The 17,526-nt window shown below is 36.8% G+C and overlaps 1 long non-coding RNA gene across 1 annotated transcript in view; it reads left to right on the forward strand.

The window, feature by feature from the left end:
• The first annotated feature begins 474 nt into the window (after positions 1-474).
• The window catches only part of LOC143694700 (uncharacterized), a 120,174-nt gene continuing 103,122 nt past the window's right edge, over positions 475-17,526 (forward strand). The window contains exon 1 of the long non-coding RNA XR_013183354.1: positions 475-578. This is a non-coding gene — a long non-coding RNA (uncharacterized LOC143694700). The remainder of the gene's footprint in view (positions 579-17,526) is intronic.

Raw genomic sequence — 17,526 nt, forward strand, 5'->3', positions numbered from 1 at the left:
TAATTGAAAAAAAAAAAACCCAAATTCAATCAATCTTCATGTTTCTAGTGATATATATGTTTAATTAACTGGTGCAATGAGCACCAGTTTACCTATTTTCAGCATCCAGTGTATATATGGAATTTCCTGGAGTTGTCTCCAAAGAGAATGATTGGGCATGATTTTGAGATGTTGTGGGGAGTGAAGCTAGAAAGCATGGGGAGGGAACATGACTGTAGTGCATATAAGAATGACAACTTCAGCAGGACCATCTCAGATTTCCATAAAAAACTTTTAAGAAGTAAAAAGTCAGTATAAGACTAAGTATGAAGAGATAATCTTGCCAATTCCCCTTTAAGTTTTTTGATTCTTTTCTGCAAGTGCATGTTCATGCTCTCCCAGGAAGAGCCCTTTTAAGCAATCACCAGCACGAAGGTGGAACTTTTTATCCTTTAACTGAGTCATGATGAGTTTCATCCTGTCTTTGTCTGTTGCAGATGCCAGGCAGCTCCGTCTTCACAGCAGCAGCTTCTGAGGAGAGGAGCAATCCTGTTGGCTTGGTATGACAGCAGTGGCCACTAACTTTGAAATTCTCTGAGGTAAGAGAAGGGAGTGGTGGACTGTGAGTACAGGGCTGTTATAATCACTGATCTCCTAAGGATAAACAGATGAGAGTAAAGATAATGTACAGACAGAGAACAATGCTTTGAGAGTGGGTCTCCAGGCTCACCTCCAAAATGCTTCACATCAAGATGCAGCTTTATGGTCAGTTTGTACCTATGTTTGTTAGCGTTCAGAAACACATAATTACAAGAGCAATTATATGTAGGTGCTTTTTATTGAAGAGCTCTGGGTGTCAGGGGTATTCAACCCAGATCTGACTCTGATATGCATTCGGGATGAACATGTTTTTAAATTCTATCGTTATGTGACTTTCATGTTAATTATTAAACTTATATTGTTCTATTGTATACATAGATTTCAGCCAAGCATGGCTCCTCGTGGCCCACCTTTAAATTTCCAACATAGTTTCTCATGATTCTTCTTATGATTATACAATAATTATATTTAGTTACTAAGCAATCATCACGTGTAACAATTATATCATTTATCATACTGCTTACGCAGGTGCAATGATCTGGCAAAACACAAAGCCTAACCTTTTCAGAGTCTATCTTTAACATTTTCCAGGGCCCCACTGTCATGTTCATTTGGTTCACAGAATTTAAATTCTATATGATGCTGGCTACTGTCTGTCCCTATGGGTGCAGTGGAAGAACAGATAACTGACTTTAAATAATGCTACCACCGTGTTGATGCAATTTCCTACAGCAGTGTAGTATGGGCCTAGAATATTCATTGAAAAGGTGTTTTGCATCATCAGAATATCAATATGCCTAATACAAATTCAAAAAAGAATTAGTCTTAGTTCCATGCAGACTTTTATAAAATAGCATGGCTCTGAGTTATTTGGAGGAAACTTCAAATAAGCTTAACACATTTGTAAAATATGTTTTCCATATATTTTAAACTTTTTTTGATCATTTACTGTGTGATTTGTATGATCTTTTCCATTTGTCATCTTCTTCCCCTGATTTCTAGGAAGCTATTGAATTCATAACAAAGGTGTTAATGGGTTGCAACACAAAGGCAGAGTTTATATTCTAATAACTTAACTTCATCTGGTCTTGAAAGAAGCCACACTATGTTCTCAAGCTCTAGGAGGTCAGGATTTCCTTTCTTCTCAAATATGGTTTGGAGAAAGAATACTGTGAAGAATGGTAGGATCCTGATAATAATCCAAATATTCTTTAATATTTTATCAAACTCATACTTTTCATCTCTGTTGTGGCCTCGTAGGAAATAATTTATTTTAGACTTGATTAGAGAAGTTTGGGGAAACAAAGAATTGGATATGATGTTTCATTGAGAGAGTGTTTGTGTAGAGCACTGCAAAGGAATGTAGCATGTTGGCTGGGTGCTCCCTTTGGGAGAGGAAGCTCTGGGCAAGTACTTTTCCTCAAGGATCCATTTAGTGATTGATTCTAGAGAATCACATCATAACTCTGTATGAAGTGACACTCTCTGTATATTTTCCGGCCACCTAGCAAAATGCCATGTCATGTATTGCTTTTGATTTTGAACTGCAAGGTGTGTTGGTCTTGCCAACTGGGACCACTTGTTAATTTATTTATTATATATTTATTTATTTAATTTTTGGTAGAGCAGCTTGTAACAAGTACATGTTCGCTGTCTTTTGTATGGTACTGTAACACAGTGGGATTGTGCTACAATCTACAGGCTGGTCTTTTTTCCTTCTCATTTCACTTTTGTGTCATGTCTTGTTGTATCCTTTCTTTTTTTCTCTTTCCCACTGCTCTTAATCCTTGTAGAAATCTTTGTTTCCAGTTCTCTCTCAGAGCCTGGAGCAGGACCACTGATGGAGATGTTCTCACTGATTTCAGTGAGCACAATTCAAAGCTGAGGCCGTGCCTGTACAAAGGGGTGTACCATGGGACAATACCCAGCTCATGGCATCTCCTCCCTGAAACCCAAACCTTGTGAGGTACTGATTTGTAGGTGGTTATTAATAGTCCCCCCCCAGGTGGTTTGGCCAAACAAAAGCAACTGCAAGGCAATAACAGATTCTGTGCTTTTTTAAAAAAAAAAAATTGCCCTCAGGCTCCTGGTACCTGATCTCTGTTGCACCTCCATGAAGACAGGACCAGCAAGGTAGTTGACAAAGATTCCTGCACCTATAAACAAAATTTCAAATGAAACACTGAAGCTGATGTCAAAGTTTATTTTTCCTGTAATATTTCTAAGTGGTAAGAGGTTAAGTGCCATTGAAAAATGTTGCAAATTTCAGAATGGAGTTGTGTTGGATTTGTAGCTAGTGGGAATCAATGAAGTTTCACTGATTTTAGTAGGGATTGAATATTTTCATCCATTGAAGTTTTGTGGTAAGATCAGCATTTATATAACAGTTTCTGAGGGCTTGGTTTGCACAGAAGAAAACCAATCAGCTTCATCCTCCATTCAAAAAGTTTCCATATTATAAATCATCAACTGATTTAAAAATCCAGTAATTTTTTTTTACAAAATAATGATTTAAAGCTGTTAATTAGTAACTTTTTAAGCAGTTAATAAATGTAATTCCTGAAATGTCCTGAAATAAATAGCTTTTGTAAAAACGGAAAAAAAAACCCCAAACAAGACCTCTACCATAACTACCATAGTTTTATTGCTGTTAGATTTTTCTGAATTCATAGATTGGTTGACTATCAATTGTTGGTGTTTTTATTATGGAATTCCTCTGTTGTCATTTCCCTTCTTTGTTTCCCCTGGTTTTTTTCCTCTTCTGTGAAGGAGGAAATAAAAGAACCATAATGCTTGAGGCAATTAAGTAAACCACCTACAGCTAGCATAGACAGCTAGTATAGGCAATGTTCAGAAGTTAGTCACAAAATGAGAGGAAACTTGCTCAAAAAATGGAGGTTAAATCTCCATGTGTACCAGAAAGGAGCTGTGTGAGGCCACAGATCACAGATATATAGGACAAAGCTGTGTTTAATTCAGAAAGGAAAAAAAAAGGTTTGTTGAAATCTGTTTGAGTCCAAATCTGGAAAACTATTTTTACCATTTATCTTTCAGTGTGTTTCTCCTCTATGCCTTTCCCCTTGTACCATGCCAGTCTGGCAACCCAGAATGCACTTGAAATGCCTTCCCTTACTGTCTAAAATGATAGCTTTTATTTCAGGACTTGGCTTATTATTTGATCCTTTAACCCCCTAAGGCCAGTATTAGCAGTTGGTGTCAGGAAATCCCAATTCCCAGTGCCAAGGGGTTAATTGCTTTTTACCGTTTGATCTCTTTCTGCCCACTTTATATTCTACCTGACCCTTTCACCACCTATAGGAGGTACACATATTTTTCTTTGTTGGCCTACTTCCTCAGTCTCCCCATAGTTTTCCTCACTGCTGCCTTGCCAATTTCACATTACATATTTCTCAACGAAAAAATTGAAGTTGACCTGAATTTTTCCTTCTTATGCTATCCAATTTTCCTGGCAGAAAAGGTGCAGTGTGCTGCTATTGTATTTCTAGGAACTGAGATAGAGAGGATGGGCATGTGATATATTTTAGAGAAAAAAAAATTTGAATATATGTATAGACTTATGAAATTGGACTGCTGATGTGTTCAATTTGGAGAGCTTTGTTGGATAAAAATAATTTTCATGTCTTTTTAAACAAAAAAGCTAAAGTGTGGGGGATTGGGGAGGAAGAAACCCTTAATATTAAATAAAGGCATCTCAGATTTTATTGCTAAGCTAAATAATCTATAATCAAACAAAATATGATCAAATTTGTCAGGAATATTTCCCATGTCAAGGCTAACCCAATATTCATTGAAAGTTTTGTTTTGTTACCAGTTTACAAGCATAATACATTAACTCCTTTAGGGCTTCTTGTTTTAAAGTAGTAATTTTATTTATGTTTTCTTCCTATTCCCCAAAGCTGGCAGTCAAGCTGATACTATGCCATAGTATTTTTTGAAATCTTTGCAGTTGTCAGCAACTGACATTTTTTGTGATATATATTAATTTTCTTTTAGAAAGTGAGAAATTATTCAAAATAAGGGAAAATTTTAAAAAACCTATCAGCATAGATTTTAATGGCTATAATTCTGAGAAATACTTATCTTCTGTATTTTTACTGTCTCTGAAAATGTAATGTGCCACTCCAACTCTCAGATTTTTAAAATAACTATATCACTAGTAAGATAAACCAACATAAAAAGAGAGAAAACTTCCATGGAGTATATTGGATAGTGAATTTCAGGTCCTTAGTATGGAAAAAATAAAGCAGTTTAAATGGGGAAAAATAGTTCTATCAGTGTAAAAGTTACCCACATTCCAGTGTATCTGTATCTCATGATAAAATAGTCTCAATATTCAATTCTTCCTTTAGCTCGTGATTTTATTAAATATTTTCCATGGTGTTTGTCTGGTCTGACAGAATGAGAACTCACACATGAAGATTTTTACACTAGCAGGGTGCTTAGGCCTGGTCACCAGTCTTTTAGGCTACCTGTTTTTCACAACAGCAATGGATACTTGATTCTCTCAAAAACTTGAGTGATATTGAGCTTTGATAAAAATGTGTTGCCAAGCTAGTGAGTGATTTTTTTTAAATGGAGGTGAAAGGCAGAGAAAGAAGCCTGTGTAAACCTAGTGCAGTCATGTGAGATTTACTGACTTCAGGAAATAGATTAAAATTAAGAGTAAAGTTTTAGCTTTTGTGCATCCTGATGTGTTTAAAAGCTTAGCTGGATTGTGCTAGTTTTTGAAACATTCAGTAAGACCCTGCAGGTCCTTCAAAATGTAACTTGAAGCCAAGTTTACATGCTCTTGAATTTTAGTATAAGATAGAAGATAAAAACCTGCGAAGGTAATTCGAAAAGCCACACAGGAGTTACAAAATTCACCCACCTTTTTGGCTGGTGAATTTTGTCTATTTGGAGTTCATTTATCTCCTGCTCATTTATTTCCTTCCTCTGCAGGAAAGGAGCTAATGCTTTATCACCTGGGAAGGGGCTGTTGTTTCTGTAGTGTCATTTGCCTTCTTCTGTACTGTTATTTGCCTCTTTCAGTGACGCCCCTGCCTGTCCCCTCCCCAGGACTGAGCTCCCTTCCAGCTTGGGTTCCATGGTCAGAGCACACGGATTCTTATTCCTGTGCTCAGGTGTGCTAGATCCTTCTCATTCCAGGACTGAATGTTTTGTTAAAGACCATATGGCCCTTGGAGGGATTTGGGAATTTTATGAGGTTTGCATAATGTCTACTTTGCCACTTTCAGAGATGAAATCCTGCACAGCAGGGACCTCTGCATTGTGGCTGCTTCAGAGTATGAGCTGGAAGGAAGAAGAGGGATCTTAATGTGGGTGGGATGGCCTATGGGATGCCAATCCTTGTTTTTACTGTGTCTCAGAATGTTGCATAAGAAAAGTCAGAACTGTCTCCTCACTAATGAAAAAGGAATAATATAAAGCATGGCAGTAGTAGGTATGTTTGCTACTTTCTGTGGAAGTTCATCATAGTGTCTGGAATTAGAGTCCTTTGATGTGAAAGCAAGGAAACCACAAGCCCCATCTAACAGCCATTTCTGACAGCCCACAGAAAATAGTGGGCATGAATTTATTTCTATTTCTGACATTATAGTCCCCAACTTAAAAATGTTTTCAGCTTGGCAGCCTTAACAATGGGTCAGGAATCAGGCTTGTACTACCTTTCTCATTCATTATCCAGACTTTTATCTTGCTACACAATAGCTACACAATAATAACTAGCTTAATTTCCCTTAGGCTCCTAAAATTTTTGGTGTTAGGAAAGTGCAATTGCTGTATCTTCAGATCCTTTATTGGTGACAGAATGTCATTCCCTCAAAATACAAAGAGAAGTACAACCATTAAAAAAATGAGGAAAATAGAAATGTTTCCCTTCTACTTCTTGATGCAATATTTCATATCTTTCATGTTGACTTAGCTCAGCAAAATTCTTTATAGAATTTCTTTTCCAATGGGCAGACTTAAGACTGCATTTTCTATAAATTATTGTAAACTGCTCTGAAGTGTTGCAACATGAGTTATAGTGAAGAGTTATTTTGGACTGACAAAGTGAAAACATAGAAAATAGAGAGTGAGTTTGCCAGAAATGTCTTGCTGAGTGCCCAGGCTGTTTTTCCATTGGCTTGGAGATTTACCTTCTAAGAAAGGGTTATCAGAGGTGGACATCCATGACACTGGGCTGCTGACTCTTAGCTAAGGCACAGCTGCAAATGGTGAACTACCCTCTGAATAAGTGGCAACAATTCTGAGCCACTGAATGATCTAGTTTGCTCATCTCTTTAGCCTTCATAGGAGTAAACAATGCAGAAATCACTGCTGGTTTGAGGAAAAGGGTAGGTGACATGCACTACTCCTCCTCTGCATGTTTAATCTGCTCTTCTGACCACTTCCTTGAACCTTGCTGAAATAGCCATTTGATTAATTATTTATTTTTGATTTATTTATTTCTGTCACAGCAGCAGATTGCAAATTACAGGATCAAGGTACTTATCAAAATCTGAGTTTCTGTGTGCTTGAAAGCCAAGGACAAACCTACATGATTTCCATGGACTGCAAACCTCTCTATTGTGTGCCACATTTACACTGTCAAGCTATTACCTGAAGTGTCTTGTAGCTATTCCACATTTAAACTTGACTTTGACCTTTTACTGTTTTCATTCCCATGACCTCTTTTCCCCTCTTGTCCAATTTGAAGGATATCATATCTGTCTGGCACCAAGTTGTGCCAGTACTCGGGAGCCTGAGTAAATGTTACAAAATAAGAGCAGCTAATTAAAAATCTGTAGTGTTGACATCTGTTTAATATATGCAATACTTCCAGAATTTGATAGCAGACCACCTTACAGTAGCAAGGGTCTAAGTCAGACTGTTTAAATAAAGTAATAATGAAGTATAGGGATATGGTTGTAAACTTGGAACAGTTCCAAATGGGGTAATAAAGTGTGCTAATTGGTTCTGAGAATTGGAATGCCGTAAAAGTCAAATTTTACCACAGTGACTATTATACAGTGGAATTAACTTGGCTGCTCTTGAGGTTTAAAATATACCTAGCTATTAAGAGACAAAGTCACAAGATTATAGGGATTTGACTCAACTAACAGAGATTGACAAATCTGTTTTCATTTCTGAAGATTAAGATAACAAGAACATCCTAATTAACCTATTTAGGTAAAGGAGGGGAGTGTACAATGGTATTTGTTTCAAAAACTTGGTAGTACTGACAGGCTTGATTAGGTAACGCGCTGGAACACTAACTAAAACTTAAGTAATTATTTCAGTCGCTTTAAAGGTATGTAATTATTTGGTTTACCATTATTCAATCAAGTCATAGAGCAACTTCAATTCAGTAAATGCATTAAGTTAATAAGAAGTAGAGAGATTATAGCTTTGACAGAGTTGAAGTATCCAAAATATTTAAGCCTATAAAAGACAAACAAAATAATTTTATACCAAAGTGGTGATCTCAATGAAATGCATCACAAATATGGTAGCTATTTAACATATTTCTGTAAATTTTAAACCAAAAGGAACTGCTGAGAGGTTTCAGTGTCTGCTGTTATTGAGGCATTCCATTTTCTGTGGCAAAAACCTCTTGATCCATTCAAAACATTTTCTCTACTAAAGTTTGGGGTTTTCTTTTTAATATTGCTGGGGTTAATATGATATCTTATTGCAACTTAATGAAAATATCACCATTTATGTGATGTTTTCTGGATCTTAAAGGCAGTGATTACTGTCATCTGAAAATGAACCAACAAGTCAGTAAGTCATGGTTGTGGCAATCCAGTGCAGCAGTCCTTGCAGCTTCCATTACTGCCTTGCCATCTTTTCTGACAGTGGGGATAGAGACTCAGAAGGAAAATGCAGAATACCTTTTACTGGATAATTATACTTCAAGTGGTACGCTGGGAGAGGCACAAAGGAAGCATTTGGTTCCTCCCCTGTTATTCTCTGAGTCTATTCCAGTCTGAACTGATTCTTTAACACTAATGAGTGCACTGTTAGTAGTTAATTAAACCCAGCTGTGTTCTGTCCAGTCTGTCCTGGTGGGTATGTGTTGGAGCAGAAATTTGTTGGACTTTATAGGATCTGTTTCCTGCAGAGGCATCTCCTACTAATAACCAGCTTCTGAATATGAAGAACCTGTCAGGTACAGAGAAAATACTTCCTGAAGAAGGATAGGAAGGAGTAGGTGCAAGCAAGAAAATATTTTTCTTTAAATCTGTGAAGTCTCCATATCTGAAATAACACAATTTAGAAGAATAGAATTTAAAAGATGAGGCATAAAAGTTAAAAAGAGACAGACATTGTTTGCAGTTGTCTTCTTCACTTGTACTGAAGCAAATTAAAAGATAACTGCAATAGAAAATTGCCATTAATAATTCAATTGGAAACAGGTGCAACAGTATTTAAACTGCACAAAGATTATGTTAGTTTAGCATCAATCAACAGCTGTGGAGTAATTGCCCTTTAAAAATGAAGTTATGAAATTGTTGGCAACAATAACAGTAACCCAAATCTATGACAATGTTGCTAATTTGATACTTGGATCACCATCAGATGCTCAGATGATTAGGTTTTCCATTGATAACTGGATTTGTGGGGAGCTCTGTTGCTAACAAGTTATTGTAGAAATGATCAAGTAATAAAATATATTGATTTAGTCTGTTGAATTTAGAAAATACTTATCTTTTTAATGTACTCAACTGTCAGCATAATATGATGTGAGAGGAAATGTTGTGCTTGAGCTATTTATTTTTAAAAGAAAAAATTTACATTTAAACACTGCAGAACTGAATATAGGTATAGTATGAGAGATTTGCTTCATATCACATTTACTGTAAAGCTTATATGATCATTACATCATTCTTAAGATGAGCCTGAGGAGGGCTCTTCTTGCTTTTTGCATGAATGAAAATTTGCACAAGGTTTGTTGTGTAAATCTGTTGGCTATTTTCAAACTTTTGACTAAATAACTCCTCTTTAGACTTATTTTTCAGCAGCTTAATTTCAGATAATTCTCCTGCAAATAAACTGTAGTTTGGAAGAAGAGGTTGCTGGGAATACATCTCTGTTGCAAAGAAGTGATGTCTTTTCTCTTCTTTCTGATCTCTTTTTGTTTCTATCCCCCACTTTTTTTTTCATTTTCCTCTCAGGCTACAGATAGTGTGCAGAATAGTGATGAGGCAAAAATTCAGCATAAATCCAGACAGTCATTTGCAGATAACTGCTTTGGTCTCTAATCAGCCAAAATGTGCCTATTTTCAGGAGATGAAATTGACTCTATTCCATCCTCCACAGTTTCCATATGAGCCAATATCTGTTCTCTATTTTTTAAATTTTTTTGTAAAGCACCTCTTGGTACATCCTCTTCCATCATGAGAGTATAGCATCTCTTGTTTCTAGCTCTTTTCTGTTTCAGATATTTAAGTTTATAAAAGTTTAAGGATTCAGGGCAGCTGCTACAACAGCAAATATCATGCATATACCTTGTACTTGCTTTCAACCAATATTTCACAAAGATAAAATAGTTCAGATTATGAAGAGGTATTAAGATGGAGATCTCTGCTCTTATCTGCTATGTACCACAAGCCAGTTTGGAGAAGTTGGTTGTAGCACCAAAGTGCTTGCATCAAGATAACTCCAGAAAGCATTTTTGATGTTGATGAGATTTTTTTGTCTAAATAATCTTGTCTGATCTATTATAAATGCCAGTTATTTTCTGAAACAAATCTTACTTCTGTGCTACAGAGTCTCCAGTGCTGTATGACAGTGGATTAATCACTTCACCTCAGCTTTAAATCAATTTTCCTTCTGAAATACTATTTTTGATAGCCTTATGGAGAATAGCTGGCACGCACTTGAACAGGATTTGACCACAAGTGCATTAAAAATCCATTAGTAGCCATGTGTGCTGAAATAAGTAAGAAAACCCGCTCAGTTGTTTTCACCAGCCCCTCACGAAGAATCTCATGATCTGTAATGTCCTGATGGGCTCCTATCACTATTAGCCCTCATGTGTAATCCATTTGACTGGGTCAGATTAAGTTACACAGGGGCACTTTGTGTGCATGAGCTGTGGGCTGTGTTGGTTTTGCTGTACACAAACAGCAGATCAGATGAGGATGTTGTACCTACCATTAGACCTTCTAATGTGGACAGGTATTTTTTATAATGGTGTTTTTTAAATAGCATTAACCTCTTGGTCGTAAGAACCCAAATCAGAGAAAAAATACTAATAAACAAAAAGGCTTCTGAAATATAACTTCTGCTAAGAGGGAATACAGCTTCCCCTGGGACACTGCAATTGGAAACCACAAGGTTTGTCACAGTTCCCAAGGTGTGCTCTGAGTGCACACAGTGCAGGATTGGTTTTCATTTTCCTGCTGTTAATGAATTCTCTTCCTTTTTGATTACAGCATTCTAATAGTTGAAAATGCGGCCTGACTCCATACTGACCTGACTGATCTCACAGTAAGATAACTTGTTAGGAACTCAGCTGTGCTAATCTGGGAATTAAATTCTTTAGGCTACAAAAATACATTAGGACAGGACCTAATAGCATCATTCCTCTTTGCAGGCTTACAGCTGCTACATAGCAAGCAGGGATCTAGTACCTGGAAGCAGCTGGAGAGGTTAAGGGGGAATCAGAAGAAACAAATAAACCACTTTTTTTTCCCTTTGTTTCTCAGACCCTACTGTAGAGAAAAGACCTTGCCTAGTCTACTTCTCTACCTGCCTAGAGGCCTTTGCTGCCCCCTGATGTTTCCTTTACTTTTTTTATATGTATAAAATGAAGGTTGAAAATAATTTTTCCCTATCTGCTGGTCTTTTCTATGCATTTCTACAGTGTCAAGGGCAGCAAAACTCCTGTCTCAGTTAAGGTCTGTGTGTGTTAATGTCATCTGTAAGTTTTAAATCAGCCTCTAAATGAATCACTACCTAGAAAAACCTCTATGTCCTCTAATGCAGTTAAAAATAGGGATAATATGTTGATACATTTTCATAAATTTTTTCTACTTCAGGATGTATGTTTTCATGTAAGTACTGTGAGGCACTATAAAGTCACACATTTCTGCCTAATTCCTGAATTTCACTCTAAAATCCCACCAAACAGACCCTCTTTCACATGATAATTCAGTCTGTCACCACAAAAACGCCCCAGAATTTGTAGTTTACTGCCCTTAATCTTTCCATGATAAACAGCAGGACAGACACAGTAACTGCAGTTGACAGATGCTCAGCTGTTAAGGTAGTTTGATGAAGTAAATAAAAATAACAGTTTCTACAGTCAGATTTCATTCTGCAGGCTTTGGGTGCTCTGGGTAATTACATCTACCTGCCAGCAAGAGTGTGATGTGACCCAAGCCTTAATTTACTGAAGGGGTTTTGTGAGTTCCTCCAGAAGCTTTCTAGAATGAAGATGCAGGAAGAAAAAGCTGTCTTGCACAAAAATGGAGGTTGAGTCTTCTTTCCCATTTCCCTTAGGGTGGTTTGCAGACCAGTCTGTAGAGATCACTGCTGCTGTGCAGCTGCTAGCACTGAAATGGGTGCATTTCTGAATTCTGAGAGGTCACAAACAGTTCATTTTCATGAGCTTTCTAGATGTAGAGTTGATTGAAAAAAATAATAAAAAAAAATGCACCTGAATAGAATTTACCAATATCTTAAAATTTGAAGGTGGAAAAATCCTACTTACTTACAGTTCTGATTTTCAAAGTCTGGTTTTTGAACAAACACACGTGATATTCCTATGAAGGAAGCATAACTACAAATAGCAGTGTTTATTGTATCCTATTCTGAGCAAATGCTCAAAGGATAAAACACCAAAAGGATAAAATATTTTATATTAAATTATTATATTTTATATGAAAAAACATTTTTATGGGTACATCACAGTCGAATTTCAGTAATATATGTTAACTAATATGCATGATCATTAAATAATTTATTAGGTTTTTCTTTTTCTTTTTAATTTTACTTTAATCCTATGGAATGAAAGAAGTAAATGTAAAAATTGGGACAAGCTGGAAATTTTTCTTTTCCTGCCCTTGCATCAAATTCTTTTCATCCTCTTACTCTGTGAGCACAGAAGGAAAAGTGAAATTGACCTTCAAACTACTTACCTTTCTTTCTGGGCTATATTTTCTTCCAGAACCTGTCATCTAAAGTGTTTCCTCAGGTCATCTTGACACCTTCATGTAAGACAGTTGTCTCTGCCCCTTACATCCAAAAGTATTTTCATTTTTGGATCCAGAAAACCTAGCTTGTAACCCATTTTCTCAGATCCATTTTCTACTATCTGAGGCAAATGTTCCCATACTATTTGATCAGTATTCTTAGCAAACTTCATTAACCTTGCAGTTACACTGGGAGCATGTAATTGTTGCTTGGGTTATTTATTTTTTTTATCTTTAACCTCAAATTTGTTGGAATTCTGACCAGTCTGGTGTTATGATGATGTTGTGATGTATCATTATACACTGTTTTTTTTACCAACACATACCATGCACTTTTATATGTAGCTCTTAATAGGCAATTAAGTGTGGTAACTCATGAGTTGACTGAAGTGATTCTGTCAGGAGTTAAGCATCATTGTGGTGTGTCCAGCTCCGAGGCCTGCACTCTGTTCTGTGCTGCTCCTGTGCAGAGGGATGCAGCCTGGACAGCAAGAGGTGAGGTTCTGTTAAGCTCACGTGATCATTCTGGCTTTATGGGTACTATGGACACACTTATGGGCTCTCCTGTGATGAGCAGTAAGGGTGACATTAAAATGTAGGTAAGAATCTGTAGAAATACTGTGGCAGACATTGAAAAGTGATAAGCTAAATTTAAGCTTCTCTTGAGAAAAGCTCTTAAAGACCTTTGAGAAAAAGGTTTTAAAGTCTCCCAAACTCAGCCCCAGCCACACTGAAGCTCTGAACAGAGAATCACAGAATAGCCCAGGTTTGAACACACCCTGAAGGATCACCTGGTGCAGCATTTTGTGGAAAAGGACCCTAGGTGACCTCATCTAATGTCAGTCCAGTTCTATCTTGGAAACTTCCAGTGATGGGAATTCTACCACGTACCTGAGAAGGTTGTTCCAGTCACTGGTTGCTCTCACTGTAAAAAAATTCTTTCTTATCTCAAGGTGAAATGTCTCATGGTGCATCTTGTACAGATGTCCCTTGTTCTCTCCACGTGGCTCCCTGTGAGGAGAGACCTTCCTTTCATGCTGTAGCTGCCCTTGAAGCTGAACTGGGAAACTGTGATGTTGCTCCCACTTGAGCCTTCTGTTTTTCAGGATGAAATTATCTAAGTCCTCAAAGCACAGGTTTCTCAGCCCTTTGGGAAACTTTGTGACCCTCCTCTGGACCCTCTATCCAGTCTTCTTTAATTGGAGGGAGCAGAAAAAGATGAAGTAGCCCAGACAGATAAAGCCTGGCCAGTGCTGGGCAGAGGAGTCAGCTGGCTTTATTCCTGTTGATGACTTGCTGAGGTAGATTGTGTTGTTGGAATGTTTCTGTGGTGAGATGTGAGTGATAAATATGCTTATAATTACTTTTTATGGGAAAAAACCTTTATAACATTTGTTCCCATTGTGAGTCTATCTTACCTGGCTTCCAAAACCAGGGCTATTTTCAGCTATGAAATACATATTCTGCACTATAACTGGGTCAAACGTGTGAGAAGGAAATAATGTGGTAAGAATAAAAATAAATTTATAGCACCTAGATAGTGTAGTGACTGTTGCTCCATAAATATCTTCAACAAAAATTAACATATTCCAGGTGTAAGTGGAAATATAACTAAAAAGGAAGGGAGGTGACCAAAAATCAAGTGGAGGAGCCTGTCTAATGGGAAAATACTGAAGAAACTAAAAACTGTATGGCTTCACAGTCCCCCATCCCAGCACAGTTAGAAAAGTAAATAAAATTAGAGAGATGTTATCACAATGGTCAACATTAATCTTTGTTAAAAAACCCATTTCTAGTGGCATGGAATGGTTTTGTATTCCAGCAGCACTTGGGCAATCAGCAGCACTCCTGATAAAGCAGATCAGGCTACAGGGTCAGTCTCCACTGTGATGAAGTCTGTCTGCACCTGAAGAAGCAAATGTCCCAAACTATCTTTTTTCAGTCATACTTTGTTGCTGAACCAAGCATTGACTTTGGAATTACTATTTGAGTGGGATTGTCTGAATTCTCTCCAGATTTCCCTCAGAAGAATGTGGAACAGCATAAGGTGCAAAAAATGGATTTCTGATATATAAGGATATTTTTATAAGCTTAGAAACAAACTAAATTGCCCTAAAAGTTGTTTTCTGGGCTTTTACCAGTTATGACTTTTTCAATGTTTAGCACAAATAGAGAAAAGGTAAAGAGAGAAAATGAGAGCCACAAAATTAGGGTTTTTTAGTTGAGAAAAAGAAAATGAAATCATTCTCAGAACTTAGTTTTGAAATAAAATTTGAGGATATGTTGCACTATCATTTTAAGAATCTAAACTTTGCTACCATATAGAATTCATTAGCAAGATGTATGATTAACTTTATGTTGCACTCTTGCTGTGTACTTTGGATAGTATCACATCATCAGATTTTGTTTCAACATGCATGCAAAAAGAACCTTTAAGTGAATCCTCTGTGTTTCAGTTTTTAGGTAATTTTCTCAGTGCAGTGAGTAGTAATTTTGTAAGTCCAAGATGAAACATGCTTCTTCATGAGAGTTGGTGTTTTTTCTCTCATTGGGATTTTTTCTTTCCCTTTTTTCCCTTAAAGGGGAGAGGTCACATTTGGGGCTGACTCATTTGATGTTGATATGATTATGAATGCTGCTGCATTGTGTTGGACACCACATCAGTGGCCTCTTTAATACCTCTGTGTATATACATGTGGGCTGCTTTTCTAGTAGATAATGCTTTTGTATTGGATAGCTAAAAAACTTTTTTGTAAAGTTTATTTTCCCTTTGTTTTCAGATACACCTACTACACTAAGTAGCACACAGAGCTCATTTGCTGTTTTATAAATTTGCCTGATTGATATATTCAATACTATTTAGCAAGTCGGTGAGCGGATCTCTTTTTTTTTTCTTTATTTCTCCTCAAAACAAATACTTCACTGACAGAAGCTTAGTAATTGATCTGAAATTGGATGGACAGAATCATCCATACTCAAACACTGCCTCTTTAGTTCCTGTCAGCTTCTGGTCTTTGTTTAATCAATATATTCAGCAGTAATGCAAGATGAAGTGGCCAGGTCTGCAATGGCCAGTCTGCAACAATTCCGTATATGGCGTTTGTAAAATTGAGAATTGATTTTGCCCCACTGTGGAATGCTTAAAATAAATTAATTAAAAACTTGATCTGCATTGTGGAAAATTCTGATTTAGATACTCTTGCCCAGATTGTAGTGAGAAAGTAAAACATAGCAAGGACAGCTTTGACTTTAGGGAACACTCAAGATGGTGATGGGGAAGGGTTATTTTTGTAATATTTGATTTTGCAGTCAGTTTCATATGGCTGAAAATGTCCTGCCTGGATGCAAGAATGATTTTTAATTTTAGACATCAGGAGCAGTAATGCATGTTTGAAAAGTGTATTGCCTTGTGGCTATTGGTCCAGACATACAAGTGAGAAGAGAGTTACAGAATGACAGGAATCTTCTATGACTGTCCTCTTTGTGAAATCAATTTATTTTTTTACAAAGTTGCATTTGCATGTAGATAGCTCAAATAACAGAAGTTTTTGCAATATTTTTTTAAATTACTAGTTGTCTGTAATAAGCTTCTGTTTGCTGCCTACTTTTCCATTCTCTGATGCATGATTTTTCATCATATACTTGGTAAAATATTTAAGTGGAACTAAGAAGAATAACTTTCCTCATTAACTTATAATTCTGGTTTTCACACAAATATTTCTTCAGTAAATAGGTCCTTCAAAAAATGGAAAAAACAAGTTTAGTTCTTCCAAAGTATCTTGCAGCACAGTGCTCAGGCTGAGAACATTAAAAATATTTGTTCAGAGTGCAGAGCTCAGTTAAACTGGACCATCTCCTAAAGTCAGGAATTAGAATATGTAATTTCAGTTAACCCATATGAAGAAGGTACTAACATAATGAAATTGAAAAGCATGACATGATCTTGAAGTTCTTGAAGTTTGGAGTTTGGGTGTTGGGTTTGTGTTTTGCTTTTGGTTTTCAGGTGTTGGTGGTGACTTTTTCCTTCAGTTTGTGGTGTTGTAGTTTTTTCCTTCTCCCCTCCCCCCCTTTTTCCATTTTCTTTTTCTTTCCTTTTCTTTTTTCAAGTGAACAACTAAAGGTCACAGTAGCAATAAATTTTGTTTCTATGGAACAATTTAAACAGCTAACTCCTTACTTCTCTCCTTTCATTCTGTGCATTCCAGTTACTCCTACACTACTTCAGCACAGCCAGGAGTCAAACAAAAAGGTCACTGCCTGGGTTACTTGTGTTTTGGTCCACCATCCAGTCAGCCTGCCTGCTGCATTACATTGTCAGAGTTAGCCCTTCTATTGACAAGCCTATTGATTTCCTGATTAATGTACCTCTGCTTTATTGGCTTTTACTACAGGAGACATAATTTTAATGTTTGGATGATCAATAGGCCCATCAACACCAAGAATTCCTACTGTTAGCTTGCACAGCTCTAACTATGGGGAGTTGTATATTTCTTGATAAATACTACAGGGAAGCTGTAAACATTAGAAAAGCAAAGAAAATTGATGTTCTCTGTGGATTCCTATTGTATTTCAGCCCTAGGAGAGAATGCAAAAACTTTCAAGTAATTCTCTGTAGGAAAGGCAGCCAACAGGTACTTGATCTCTGGGCTGGAATATAAATGTATGGGAAGTAATTACTTTCAGAATTTCCCATTGTGTAATCACTTTATCTCAAATGTGTAAATACCCATAAGAGAAATTA

The sequence above is a fragment of the Agelaius phoeniceus genome, chromosome 8 (genome assembly GCF_051311805.1).
Source record: "Agelaius phoeniceus isolate bAgePho1 chromosome 8, bAgePho1.hap1, whole genome shotgun sequence".
NCBI lineage: Eukaryota > Metazoa > Chordata > Aves > Passeriformes > Icteridae > Agelaius > Agelaius phoeniceus.